Source organism: Fukomys damarensis, unplaced genomic scaffold, assembly GCF_012274545.1.
Source record: "Fukomys damarensis isolate Sample0158 unplaced genomic scaffold, DMR_v1.0_HiC HiC_scaffold_35, whole genome shotgun sequence".
NCBI classification, from domain to species: domain Eukaryota; kingdom Metazoa; phylum Chordata; class Mammalia; order Rodentia; family Bathyergidae; genus Fukomys; species Fukomys damarensis.
Window position 1 is genome coordinate 49,334,730 of NW_022900947.1, and position 15,098 is coordinate 49,349,827.

At 34.0% G+C, this 15,098-nt stretch overlaps 1 pseudogene; it reads right to left on the reverse strand.

The window, feature by feature from the left end:
* Window positions 1-3,156: 3,156 nt before the first annotated feature.
* On the reverse strand, window positions 3,157-4,427 carry LOC104863995 (annotated as a pseudogene).
* Window positions 4,428-15,098: the final 10,671 nt, after the last annotated feature.

Below are 15,098 nucleotides of genomic sequence, written 5' to 3' on the forward strand. Positions count from 1 at the left end.
AAATCCTTTCGAAGTATATAAATTAATACTGCTTCATCAATATAATTAATGTGAATCATTCATTACTTCAAAAATCAAATTCATCCAATCCAGAATAGACGATATAATCATTGTGTATGCATTTTTGGCAATTTTCAGTCATTTATATTTTCTATAGGTACACTAATCATTTTCACTTTTCTCTGTGGTTTTTCAATAGCTGAGTAATCAGTATTTGAATGGATAAACGGTTTACATTTCTTTTGTAAAGTAGAAGAAATACTAGTTCTGTGTTAAAATGTTATTACAGTGTCAAAAAAATCCAGATAATCCTTAATTTACTGTGGTTGACTTGCTTTTAGTTTGCTTTTTGAGACAAGTTCTCTCATTGTAGTTCAGACTGGCCTTGAACATACTGTGCAGCCTTGAAGTTGTAGAGATCTTTGTGCCTTGGTCTATAGAGTGTTGTGATTGTAGAGCCATTATACCTAGCCCTCAATTTTAATTTTTGAACTTTTGTGACATTGTAGAAATGATATGCATTTAGTACAAAGTATATTTCAAACTTTGAATATTGGTCTATGTCTGCACAGCAAGGAGCAGAAAGATAGTATCTTATACTGCCAGGCAGTAGCAGTGAGATACAGATCTGACACTCCCAAGATCAGGTGGTAAACAGCTGACACTGAACAGGGTTCTGTACTGCAAACTCTATGGGTATTGTGTATTTGCATAGCATCAGGTCTACCAAACACTCACCAGTATATGTACAGTAGATTGTCAGTGTTTGATTATAAAATAGTCTCTTTCTTAGATGATTTTCCCAAGCTTAGACTAAGTGAAACTTTATTTGTTAGGTTAGCTTGATAGAGAGAACATTTGCAAATATCCAAAGACCTGCAAATTATTGGGAAAATATAGGATGACTTCTGCGCTTCTAACTGAAATATGCTCTGTTTAGTTCAAAATTAGCAGACACCAAAGGCATTAACCACAGAATGTGACATCGGGCCTCATCCTGAGATAACAGGGCACATTGAGGCCACTGAGCTCCAAAGTTTTGTGAGCCACATGTTTGTAAAAGTAAAAAGATGAAAAGAACAATTATTCAACTTTGCTTTCCTGACTTTGAATACCCCCTTCTCCTGGGCTAGAATAGACAGCTAGACCAATCTTAAAGATAAACTCCCTAACTAAAGCAATTGCTACATCTGGTTTAAACTGTTGTGACTGTGATTTGTACATTAGTAATGTGAACTGAGAGAATGAAATGTAACCACCCGAATGAGATTATGGCTGTAACCCAAAGGGTAGAACTACTTTTGGGTGCAATCAGCCTTTTGTTGACAAAATAAAACTTTTATTATTTTACTTCCATTCAGCAACTTTATGTGCATGTCATATATATTCCTCCCAGAACAAGGTGTATTAAATGCATTTTTGAATTTTGATATTTTCTATTTGCAGTGGGACTTTCAGAATGTAACACTATCAAATTTCAAGGAACAAGTACAGTCTAAGTAAAACAAGTTTAGGAAATAAGACAAATGATTTAAATTCTGGAAAGTGATACTTTAAATTTGTCTAATTCTTTGTACCTCTTGGTAATGTTCCTTTATACCCATAGGTTATAATTTCATGATTATTATTACAGGACTTTCTTTGTTGTATGATTTTATAATGGGAGCAAACTAAAATAATACATCTAGATACATAAGTAGTTATGGAAAATACTTATTGATAGTTTGTAAAAAAATAATTGAATATGTATATTTAAAGATAGATGGCTATTTTGGTATTAATTCTTATTAATATAGAAATTATTTAACCAGAACCAGAGCATATTTTTAAATTAGTCACTTAAGATTGTCTTCTCATTTAAAAACATCAATGGCTTTGCTCTTCATTTTTTCCTAATTTTATTATCTTTTTCTGGTTATTAATCCCTCTCTAAATAGTTCCTGTACTCTCAATCAATAATTTAATTTTTGTTTGCTTCTTTCTCAATTATTCTTCATATATAATGCCATTATATGTTTTTCAATATATAAAGTCATCTGAAAATCATACAAATCATTTTCTTTTCAAAGAACAAATTTGTATTTAATGAAGAAAATAGAAAATGGTATAATTTTGGTATATTGATTTATTTTTATATAATATAATTTTAAAGATTTCCTGATAAAAATAAAGTAGGATATTTTTCATCCTTACAGTTAGTTATTTTACTCTAATTTTTAATTGGTTCTAAGGTTTCATTTCTTTTTTTAAGTAGAAAAGCAATTTATTCCTTTATAAGCACTTAGTTAGGCATGAAGAGTAACAGGCCTGCTGGTGAAACAGGTCACCTAAAATGGAGATGGTATCAAACTAGTGGTCAAGGACTAACTTCTAAAAAAAAAGCTAACTCTTATCAGGATTCATTTAATTTTAAAATCCATCAAATCAACCTTCTCAACTTGACAGTGTACTTGAGGTACAACTGTCAAGTAAAACCATACATCTTTACAACTTGGTGGTCCCAAGTTAAAACAACAACAAAAAAGGAACAAAAAATATTTCACAGAAAGGAAAGGAATAATATGGAAACAGATCAAGCAATACACTAACAAGCAAAAATATATAGGGAAGGAGGAACATGTAGCTTTGACTCAACTAAGTAAACCAAAAGGAAACTGGTCTACATAGGAAAAATGTGCATCCAGGAAAGTCAAGTATGAAGATTTAGAGTAGGAATCGATGACTTGATTCTCTCCTAATTCCTGAATAAAAATGACATCTTGCAGTACTCATACTTCATGGCTCACACACCTAACCTCACTTGGCTCTATCCCCTGCTCAACTTTAGCTTTTACTGAAACATGTCTGAAAAACTTGGGGATGCATCTTAAGAAGAAAAATAATCACACATTATATTCCCCTTTCTGTAGCTACTTTAGACCTGGGTTAATAGAAAATTGTTGAAGAAAATTTAAGTATGTCTGTGACTTTTCTGAATCAAGTACCCCAGTTAATATTTAGAAAACAGCCACTTTTTAGGCCAATAGTATTATTGGTGGTACCTATTATGGAGGGACAGCTGAACAAAGTCTGTGTGTCTCAAAACCAGTGTTAAATCAATCTCAGGGTTGAGAGGAAAAAAAAAATGGGAGTCTAAAATCATGAATGCAGATATATCTAGGATCCTTGTCCTGGATCCACACTTCCTTCAGGGTCTTCATCATTATAAATGTTCTCTGCCATCTGCCACACTTGCATGATACTGTTTTCTGATACAGAACAAATTACTCAAGATTCATTGGGATTCCAGGAAAAATCAGATATCTTGGCAGTGTGACCACCATGAATAAACAACAACTCAGGTGGGCAATCTTCTGTATCTTCTGGAGATTGCTCTTCTCCAATTTTACTTAAAGCCCAAACATTCAGTCTGTGATCAGTACCACTGGAAGCCAGCATAGTCTCATTGTGAGGTGACCACTGAACCTGGAATATTTCACCTTTATGTGATTCAAAGGAATGTAATTTAAATTTCAGATTCCTTAGATCCCACAAAGCAACAGTCTTGTCAGCTTATACTGTGGCAAGAATAAATTCACTATAAGGATTGAAAGAGAGGCAGTTCACTTCAGCAGTGTAAGCATCAACTGAGTGGCTTGGTTTGGATGTGTTGTTTGACCAAGTACCTCAAATCATAAGTTTCTGGTCATGAGCAACTGACCCAAACAGAGAGTCATGGAGCAGATGCCAGGAAACATCTTCTACTACTACAGTATGGCCTGCAAAGATGGTCTTCACATACACCACCTTTCCTTCCTTTGGAACAGCACTGATGTCCCATCGGCAGATGGTATGGTCATTTGAAGCACTAAGTAAGTGTCCACTGAGATATGGGTTCCAAGAAAGCTGGTAATCTTCCTTCTGATGTCCACGGAGACACAAGTCTGCTTTGTGCTCTCCAGAGGGGTCTGGTTTATAAGGATGCTTTGTATAGTTAAAAACAAGAACATCACTGGATGGGATCTTTGTCACAATAATGCAAGGGTTCTGGGACATATAACGGGCCCTGTTTACTTCTCCTTCATGGTTGATCTTGATTTCTATTTCAATTTTCCCACTAACTGAGCCAAAACTTCCACATCTCCTTTCTCACTGTCATGGTGTGACGCATCAAACTGGGCATCGTCGTTAGGGAGCGGCACACTGGCTATCACAAGGTAGTTTTGTTCATCTGATGTGTGGGTGCCCAGAACAAGTCAATGAATGCTGAAATCTTTCCCTTCTGGTCTGGTTCCATTTGGAAGCCACTGTGCAGTCAGGCTGGGCCACTCCAGAGCATGGGTCATCACCAAATCGTAAAGAAAAGGCATGCTCTTTTTCCATATTTTGTACTCTTTAATCACACTTTCTTCCACTAAGTGGTCAAAAGCTGCTTCTTTGTCAGCCATAGCAGCAGGAGAGCCAGGAGGACCCTGGGGCCGAACAACATGGGAGGGGCCGAGCGGCTGCAGGGGCTCGCTCTGCACGGGGCCTCTATTGTTTCCTGCGGTTCCTCTCTAGGGTTTCATTTCTTATTTAGCTATTTCAGGAATTTAATAATTTTAATTCCAAAGTTTTAATTTTTCTTTAATTTTAAAAACATCTTATTAGCTATCATTGTTAATAAATATTAATGTTTATTAATAATATTAATGTTAGATTTCTGTAGTTGTGACAAAATATTTGTGAGAAATAACTTGAAGCAAGAAATATATATCTCATCTCAAAATTGTAAAAGTATCAGTCGGTAGTTGAGAGGCTCTGATGATTCTGGGAGTGAGGGGAGATAGAACATCATAGCATTGGGTCGTAAGTGGACAAAAGCTGCTAATTTCATGGCAGCCGGGAAGCAAAGAGACAGAGACAGAGAACTCCTCAGACAGGCTCCCTGGACCTAGCCTATCAGATGGTGCTACACATATTCAGGGCAGATCTCACCCTCCAAGTTTGCTATTACAATTGCCAATCATTTCTGGAAACACAACAGATGGATCCATAATTGTCCTTTACTAATTTTCCAGACATTTTTCAATCCAATCAAAATTGACCATCGGAATTAGTCAATATTGATAGTCAACATGTTAATATTCAAAATGTTCATCTTTTCTAAAAACTACCGTAGTGAAGTACTCATGGTAATACCTTATGATAGCACCCTATGATAGTCCAATTATGTAAGACTATAGTAATGATTTTAAAAATTTAGTTTATAAGTTTTTATATATTCTAGATAGTAGATCTTTGTCCGAGGAATAGCTAGTAAAAATTTTTCCCACTTTGTGAGTTGTCTCTTAGCTCTGTTAGTGGTTTCTCTTGCAGTACAGAGGCTCTTTAAAAAGATGAGAACCCAGTTGTTGATTCTTTGTACTAGTTCCTGTGCTACTGAGGATTTGCTCATAAAGTCTTTTCCTATAAGACATGTAAATGTACAAGAGCCCAATGATGAATGTAACTGTATTATATACCTAAAATGTACCAATAAACTTAAAAAAGATAAAAATAGTAAAAAATAAAAAATTTAGTTTATATATCATATATTTTCTATATTCAAATATATTGAAAGAACACTTAAATTTGAATCTGTTGTGTAAAGATGTTACCAACATGTCAATTAAGGAATGCTATAAAATTTAAATTCTGAAATATCAATTTTTAGAATATATATAAATCATGGGTTATGTCTTCATAATCTGTAATAACTGCCATTTAAGCTATAAATATATGGCAAGCTGAACCTTCAATATAAAGACATATATTACCTCAGCATACTTCCATTACAAAATAAAATTTATGAAATGGCACTATTGTTTTCATTTGTTGATTGCAATCCTGCAGGTACATAAGAAAAATTTATAGTTTCAACCTTTAGTTTAGAATGAATGTTACTGCTGAGCTTTGGGATTACAAATATCTGTCTGTTTCCACCATAACAACAGACAATCTTTGCAAATGCCATTTAATAAATACTGCCTTTTCAAGGAGAAAAAAACATTGTTTATTGTGTGAGAGCTATTGACAAAGGGCAGATAATCTAACAGAGAAAGGTTATGAAATTAACAAGAAGAAAAACAACTTTATTTCTTTTGATGTGTTCTCCACATGGCAAAAAAAATAAAAACTATCCATCAAAGTTCATTTTTAATTATTTCTAAAAATATATTTGTTATCTAGACATTTTATTTCGTAAAATTGGAAGCCAAATGTCTATTAACATCAAAGAATGTCAATTCCTGTGTTAATTCAGAACATTTTTAAATAGACTTCAGTGTTGGTTTTATAATTTTATTTTGCAAATGAAAGAAATAATATTGCCAGGGTATTTAATTTTAATAATTTTATGATTTACAATGAAGTTTTAAAATATATATAAAATTAAATTTGTAATACTAATATTTTATCCAGCAATTCATCATTCATGCTGTTTCCTGACAAGTATATTTTAACTATGCAGGTCAATCTATAATGCTGTCTTTGTGTTTGTTTTAGTGAATATAATATGGAGTGCTAATTTAAGTAATGTGTATGTGTGTAAAAGTTTTCCTTATAATCAAATGTAAAATAAAATTATCTAAACTAACAATTCCTTTTTCTTAATGTTTTTAGGAAACCTTTTGGCCTACTGTTCAAAATAATAAAAAGCTAGAGTTCAAATGCCAACTATGACTTCTAAATATGGAAAAAAGTAGTGCTCTGATTTTGTGATCATTCATTGTACAGTTTATGCAAAGTTATGCAGGGGCCTTAAACACAGAGAAAAAGACAGTACAAATATTCTTTACTCATACACAAGAAAGAACAATTTTTGTTCCTTGTTTCTACTTATTTGAAACTAAAAATACACACACACACACACACACACACACATATATGTATATTACATATATTTGTTGACCTTTTAATAAATTAGCAAAATAGACATTAATAAGATTGAATTAAGTGAATAAGTGAAATCAAAGTATAAATAGTAATAGCAATTTTTTTTTTCTTGAGACAGGGTTGCACTATGCAGTTGAGACAGACCTGGAATTCACTATGTAGCCCAGGCTGGTCTTGAACTCACAGCAATCGTCCTGCCTCAGCCTCCCAAGTGCTGGGCTTACAGGTATGTGCCACCATGCCTGGTTTAGTAATAGCAATATTTTTGTAAGTGCAAAAAAAAAAATTAAATGCTTGATCCAATATAATATTTTATAATTGTTAAGTATAATCAATAACTGGTCAGAGCAAGGAGTGTGCATTAAGTGCTGGGTTTTTATTTGAAAATTTCCAAAACAATCAGACTTTAAGTAATTCTTGAGAAGAAAAGTGATCATTTCAGAAGGTGTAAATCATTAGTGAAAATGCAAGTCCTAAGCCAGAAACAATAGCAAATACAGTTTGAAGGGGATAGACAACTCTCAGTGAGAGTAATTGTGAAGCATAATCACATTTGATTCTGTAAACATGCCTTCATCAGGAAGATGAAAATGCAAAGAAAATCTTTTAAAAGCCTTGCAGGAAATCAATATGTTAAACTTGTTTAGCTCAGAGTTTCCCAAAGTTGATTGACAACCACACAAAAATTTTAAATATTTTTTCAATATCATTTAAACATTTGGAGCAATTATTGTTTTACAGAATAACTTTGGAAAGCATTGATATATATTCTTCATTTTTGACTGACTTTTAATTTTACTCAGGACCAAAAGTACTTTTGAATAGTTTTTCAATTGCTAGTGTAAATTAAAGTATTTATTGAAAATTCATTGGAGCCATTACAGAATGTGAATTGTGATAAGAATGAATAGAAAATGGTTGTGTAAAATAAGGAGAAGGGAAATAGATGTAAACCTTTCTTCACATCTTCAACTCATCCATGTGATTTATGATTATAGTAGATGTTATAGCATTGCCAATCTAAATTTATGGTGAAAATTCTGCATTTAAGAGAGAAGTTCAGAATTTAGAGTGAGTTTGAGGCATTTCAAAGGAAGAATTCTAAGGGATTAGTGTAATCCTGGGTCTATGTCTCACAAACTTAAAGAGTGAATTAAAGGACAAAGGAGGTAGAAAGGAGGGATGCTTACTTAGTAAGAAGAGAGAAAGAGCTCCCAATATCCAGGAGGGGAACAAAAGCAGGTTCTCACAGTGACATTTTTTTCTAGGAGTTTTTAAAATTAAAAAATGAGCATGACTCAGATTATTCTGAGCCAAGCTAAGGTTAACCTATAGAACTAAAACAAGCCTCCTTAAAGTAGACATGGGCTTTTGAAGAGACAGGACACATACCAAGTGTGTGTTACAGGTTTCTCTTGTCCTTTATCCTATCCAAGTGGTTTTTTTAAAAGATCAAAGTGAGAAGGAAAAAAAATATTTTTTAGATAAGTAGGAGCAGAAGTTGTCATAGTGGTTATTCATCATCTTATTTGTTGGTTCTCTTGTTATATCCCTGGCTTAATTGCTATCTGATTTTCATTAACCTTTGACTTCAGGTCCTTGTTTCTTTGGCCAAGGCCTGTTAATCTTGACCCTACCTTGGGCCCCATTCTCATTTGCTGCATGTTATCTTTACATAATTAGCTTGTGTTTAATAATAGTGGCAGTTTTAGAAAACAGAAGAGAGATAAAAGAGAATGTGAATATGGCATAAGAAAAGAAGCAATTTATAATAAATAAAATATAAAAAGTGAAAGCCAGTTTTTCTCTGCTGGCAAATGAAAGAATTTGTAAAACATTTTTAATTTTCTTGCTGTTGTTAGTTTCAGTACAGCCAGCGTGTTTGTGTGTGTGTGGTGATAAACTAGATTTGGAGATGCTTCAGAAAACTTACAACACAAAGTTAAGAGTGTGTAAATAAAATTTAAGACAATTTCTATTCAGTGTAATGATGATACATTAAGGTTCACTTATCAACTAAATGAACTTAATTTCTCAGGAAGCTTTTGTGGGGAGATGAAGGTTGCTTAGTGTAAAGCAAGTGGTTACCAGGCAAGAGGAAAGAATAAAGAAGAAAAAAGAAAGTCAGAAAAGACAGTAATTTTGAAAATGTTTGGACTACTGTCTTAATTTTTAATGTAAATTTCAAGAATTATAGGAAGGTATAATTAAATAACTATATGATAAAAACTGCAAAATTATAGGTTGAGAGTTTTACTAATTTAAAATTATTGAAATAATTTTATCATTTCCATAAAAATAGATCTGAAAATTATCATATTGAGTAAAATAAGCTCTTCAGATAGATAAATATTTATGTTTTCCCTAGTATTTATAATCTATAACAGATGGTAAGAAAGTAGATAGAGGATATTATTAGAAAATAGGGAGACATAAAAGGGGAGAACTATAAAAGTGGGTAGTAGCAAGATGATGTAACTGCAATATATTATGCTCATTGAACACAAAATAAAATGTGAAACAAGAGGGAGGGCAGATCAAGAGGGTTATTGGAAAATAATAATGTTTAAGTCTTCAAGTATATTTTTAAAATGCTGATTTACATATATTAATTTAATGTCTAGGAGTATATTAAAAAACAGGAATATAATTATTACTTCAAAGAAAATTTTACAATAATATTGTATTTCCGTTTTACAAAAATAATGATTGCTAATATAGACATATGAAATATTTTGTGGCAGTTTTACAGGAAAAATGGTTCTTAAGTAAAATAATGCCATTACAAATAGATTCTGTAAAGTATATATTTTAGGTTTTTTTCAGTTCAAAAAACAAAATTGAAGGTATATTAAAGGTATTTGTATAACATGTTAGATTTCCCTCCCCTTAAAATGGCTACTAAATAAAATAGCACCTCCTCCTTCCCATAATGCTCTAGGCCTTAAAATAGCTGCTACATGGAATAGAACCTCCTTCCCATAAGGCCAAGTTAAAATATGGCTTCTCCCAACAAAGGACAGTCTTCTTCCCAACATGCCCCTCTTCCTGCTAAGAAAGGTAACCTGATACTTGCTATCTCCTAGCAACAAGTAAGATCTCAAGCCCCTCCTAATGCTGTCACAAGCTCCTCCAATCCCTTAATACTACCCCACTCATTTCCACCCCAGCTCAGGTTAAATCCACCCTGCTCCTATAAAAGAAGCTCTCGGTCCCAGCCATGTTGCTCTCTCTCTCCTTTTTTCAGAGACATCCCAGCAGATCCTCCCCAAAATAATGGCTTGTTATGGTTCTGGTCTGGTCCTGGTTTTTGGTTCTTTTTACCTAACATATCTGGTGCTGAGGTCCAGGAGGAAAGTAGTCTATTAAGTGATGATCCCCCATGGGCTAGAATTGATTGGCTCTTAGGCCCCAAAGCTGCCTCCTCCAGAGCACATCTGCCAAGCCAGGACCTCCTTGGGCTTTCTACCTTTGCCATTGCTGATCACTCACATCTACACTTGTTATTAATTTCAGGGTGAGTAGGTAGTTAGTTTCCCTCTAATCAGGTCCTCTGTCTAATTTTCGTTCTCTCCCTCTGGGAACTACTCAGAAATCTGAGCACCTGGTCAGAGACTTTCTCAGGCCATCTGGTCAGAGACTTTCTCAGGCCACTGGGCCCAGGACCATGTCCCTGGGTGATGCCCTATCAGCCCAACTCCTCTCATTCTCCCTTTCTAGGGACTGGCTCAGGGAATATCAAAACAGACAAAGATATTCCTCTCCTTTGCCCTCCTCCTATGGAGCTAACTCCTCACCACCCACCCTAAAATGGGTGCCCAACGATCCAAAACCCTTCCCTCAATGCCTCTTGCCTGCCTCCTGGCACAATCTCATTCCCTTAGATTGTTGGGACCTGACTTGAAGCAAAAATGGATCATTTTTTAAGCAACCAAGTTTAGCCTTCGTACAAAGTAGACAATAAATCTCAATGGCCAGAAAATGGCACTTTCAATTTTAACATACTGCAAGATTTACACAATTTTTATCAATACAATGGCAAATGATCAGAAATACTCTACCTATAAGCCTTCTACCTACACTTTTGCCCCTTCATGTGTCAAACCTGTTTACCCTCTAAGGTACTTCTAGCCCTAACTCCATTGTCCAACCCTCCTGTTCCACTGCCCATATTCTCATTGCCTAAGTGACTCCCTCAAGCTCCCCACCTCAGTCCAGACTTCAAAGTGACTACTTTTGATTTGGTGGAACACTTTATAAAAGGTCTTTCTGCATGTGCGGCACCTCTTGTTAAAATGTCCCTTTATTCTTCTCTTATATATGCTACTGTTTGGACTTAGTTGCTTAAAATTATTATAAAATGGGAGTGTGAGTTTCTGCTAGCTTTGGAATTCAAATTTCATTATTTGTACAAAAAATTAATATGCCCTTCAATTGGTTGTTGTATTCCTTCTTTATCTGCCAGCCAAGTGGGAGTTAATTTGTTTCTAAAACAGTACAAATATTATTTTTGTTTCATTTACAAAGTAAATGGGTCTGTATCTCAAGGTTACACATTTTTATACATTTCATTTAAGGCCAAGATAAAACTCCAGGGCTACAGGACATAACAGGCTATTCTTGTATCTCAGATGTCCCTGAACACCATACATACTCTCAATTCTTGACCCTACACCCACTTTGAAGTAAGACTTTGTTGTCATTCCCTCTGGGTAATTGATAAATATACATTTCATCTCCAAATTTAAAAAAAAGTTTAATTAGTATGCTTAAAACATTTCTTGCACATTACAAATTCTTACATTTTTATTGTAGGATTGCAATTTCTGTACTTTATTTATTAAAAAAATTCAAGGTTACAAATACTCTATTGTCAACCATCAAATTTAGAAGAGTATGACAAAGTAAAAAAGGGAACACTTTAAAATTTTAATTAAGTGTATAATACAGTATTGTTAACTACAGGCACTTTGCTATACAAGAGATTTCTAAGATTTATTCATCTCGCATAACTGAAATTGTATACTTTTGGCTAATAACTCTCCATTCTTCCCACCCCCTAGGACCTGGTAATTACTATCTTCTCTTTGATTTTATGAGTTTGTCTATTCTAGATTTCTTATACAAAAGGGTATAATGTATTATTATTTTATTTAGCATAGTGTCTTCCAGGTTCATCCATATTGTCACAAATGACAGATTTCTTTCCTTTTTAAGGTTCCATTACATACACACACATACACACACACACACACACATATATGGCTAAAAAAGGGGGATATATTTTTGATATGAAAAGAGTTTTTGTTTGTCTTGTTAGAAGACTAAAGAGAGATACACAGCACCAGAAGGCCTAGGTATGTCAAGAAGATATGCAGAAATAATTTATGAAAGAAATATATATGTTTGTCAATTATAAGTTTGTTATAAAAAGTTTACATTTATAGTCATAAAGAGCTTCTGTTCCTTTTGATTCTAATTTTACAAGAGATCTCTCTTAATTGACAAAAATGTTTTGACTGATCTTAATTAAAAGAGATGTTGTAATTCAATTGGACAAATACATTTGAATGCACTCTAGTTTCATGAAGTGTTTTATATGTTTGTTCAATTGTTTGAAAGTATTTGTCCAATAACATTTTTTTATAAAAATTACTTCAAAGATACAAATAAATTATTAATTTCTACAGTGTGGTTTTACAGGTTAAATAAAAATTTTCAATATAATATAATGTTTATATAATTAAATATAAACTTTTAGGTTTGGATACACTCCTATTGGTGAATAAAGAAGCAACTGCTCAGAAAAATTTATTCTGGTCTTTGTTCACTAATGGGAGCCCCAATAATTTTCATACCCTTAAGGGAAGATATACCCCCAATAAACATCACTAAATATATGTTATTGTGATACGTTTATAATGTTCATCTTCAAAATATAACATTTTCAGTGGAAAAACAAGGAGTTATTAAAAAAGATCCTTTTGGTACCAGGCTCCAATACAGGACATAAATTTTCATACAATTATAATAATTATTATTACTACTTTTCTGGTATACAAAATATATTCATGTTTTCTACTAGACAGGTCTTCTAACATATTATTTATGGCAATAACCTTTGGATGCAGGTATTTGCCCTTCTTTTCTTCTAGACCTACTAATGATTACAAATATATTTATAGGCCCATGAATTTTCCTTAGATGGCATCTTATCAAAAGATAATAACTTAAATAAGAATTTCCTGTTTTTTACTGTGTATTTACAGATGAATAAATACATTTTACAATGGCTATTTAACACTGTCTACATATGTAAGTTTGTCACCAGCATAATATTATCATGATTATCATGTTAAAATATTATTATGTGTTGCTCCTGATTCAAAATTTTTTTCTGTTAATATTCTACAGGAAATTAAATAGTACAACAACCATGATTGATAAAAAGAACAGTCCTCTAACTATATTTTAGATTCCAAGGTACTTGCTATTGAGCTAAAGTTATGAGGTTATGAAGGCCAAGATCACTGCTGTTAATGAAATACTGATGTCACTGATCTTCTCTTCTGGGTGTTCAGCCACCAAAGTGAAGAGGCCAACACTAAAATATAACCAGGCTAAGAAGATCACCAATAATTTGGCCTAGCCCTTCAAGGCCATCAAAGATTCATGTGAAGGAATCTTTTCTACAATACCGTACATCTTTGGTAAGTCACCTTACCTCCTGAGCAGGGAGATTGTTAGACACCAGAGAACAAAAGAGGGTCACCAAGAGAAAAAAAATTTCCGCATGCTTTCACTAAAAGCAATGTGGTTAAACAAGGCCATGATCCATCCTGATGGCTGACACTGATAGAGGAGCAGAGAGGCTCTACACATGGTTAAAAATTAATGGTCAAGGAAAGTGAGATTTGGGAAAGCCATTCTGACATCTGCTCTCCCTCCAGCCTGCTTGGGACAAATCCACGGGACAAGGTAGCCACACCCTCCCCTGCCAGCACCACCATTGCTCCAGTACAAGGAAGGCAGTGTATCCCCCACCCTCTGCTCTCAGACCTCCTTGTGCCAGTACTTGGACCCACTCTGCAGAGGAGAGGCATAACTGGTTATAAAAGATATTTTTCTGAGTTCCCAAATTTGAACATCTTTAAAGAAAGGGTGTGGGAAACATGTATTAGAACTGTGTGGAGTTCAAACCTGCAGGAGGTTGGGGAACTTAATCTGGGCCTTGCAGCCTGAGGTCAGTCTGCATTTCAGGGGTCTTCCACAGGCTAGTTGAGATGAGGGGATTTGGTTCTGCACATGGCTGCACATGTTGTATATTATAACAGAAGAGATATAGTCTGAAAGAGGCCCTTCAAAGTGATTTTTTTCTTTCTTTTCCTCATTCCATTCTGCAAATTCTTTCTTTTTTCTGTCCTCTTTCACCAGCTCAGTCTCTTGCTCCATCATATTATCCCTCACCTCCTTTTTTGTTCCTGCCCTAACTCAGATTTCTTCTTTTATCTTTTTTTTCTTTTTTCTTTATGTCCTTTTCTTCTATCATTTTACCTCACTCAAAGGTCAATAGTTTCAAGGGAAAGTGAGCCCCTATTACTGTTGAGGTGATAAATTCTTGTCATTATACTTGCACTCTGTCCATCCCTTTTGAATTTAACACTTTCCTAAAGATTGTGTGGTCATTCTACGTACTGTGGCTTCACTGGAAACCTTCTCCAATTCTTTTACTTATCTACTTCTTTCATCCTAACTCTGTCTAAGCCCCCATGCTCAATGGTAAAGATGCTATGTTGACAAGAGTATTCACTGAAAACATATTTTGGGCTGCTTATTGATTTTAACTTAATTCACATGGTTTAAAGGTGATAGATTAATGACTACCACAAGTGGTCAATTTGGAACTTGTGCTTGATCCTATTGTGTTGCTGATTGTATCAGTTGGGATAAAGGATTGTGATTAATTTATTGAGTTGTTTTATTGGGTTTTTATGAAAATGAGAATATCTATGAGTCAATAGAGACTAAAAAGCAAAAGTGCAACTATATCATGAAGATTTAATAACCCAGAAAATATTCAAGCACAACTCAATAACAAAAATGAGAAAACACTTAAGCAAGATACAAAGACACTTCCAGTTCACCAATGGTAAACAGTAGGGCAAATAAGGATGAAAATACTGATAGTGAACCACTAGGACGCT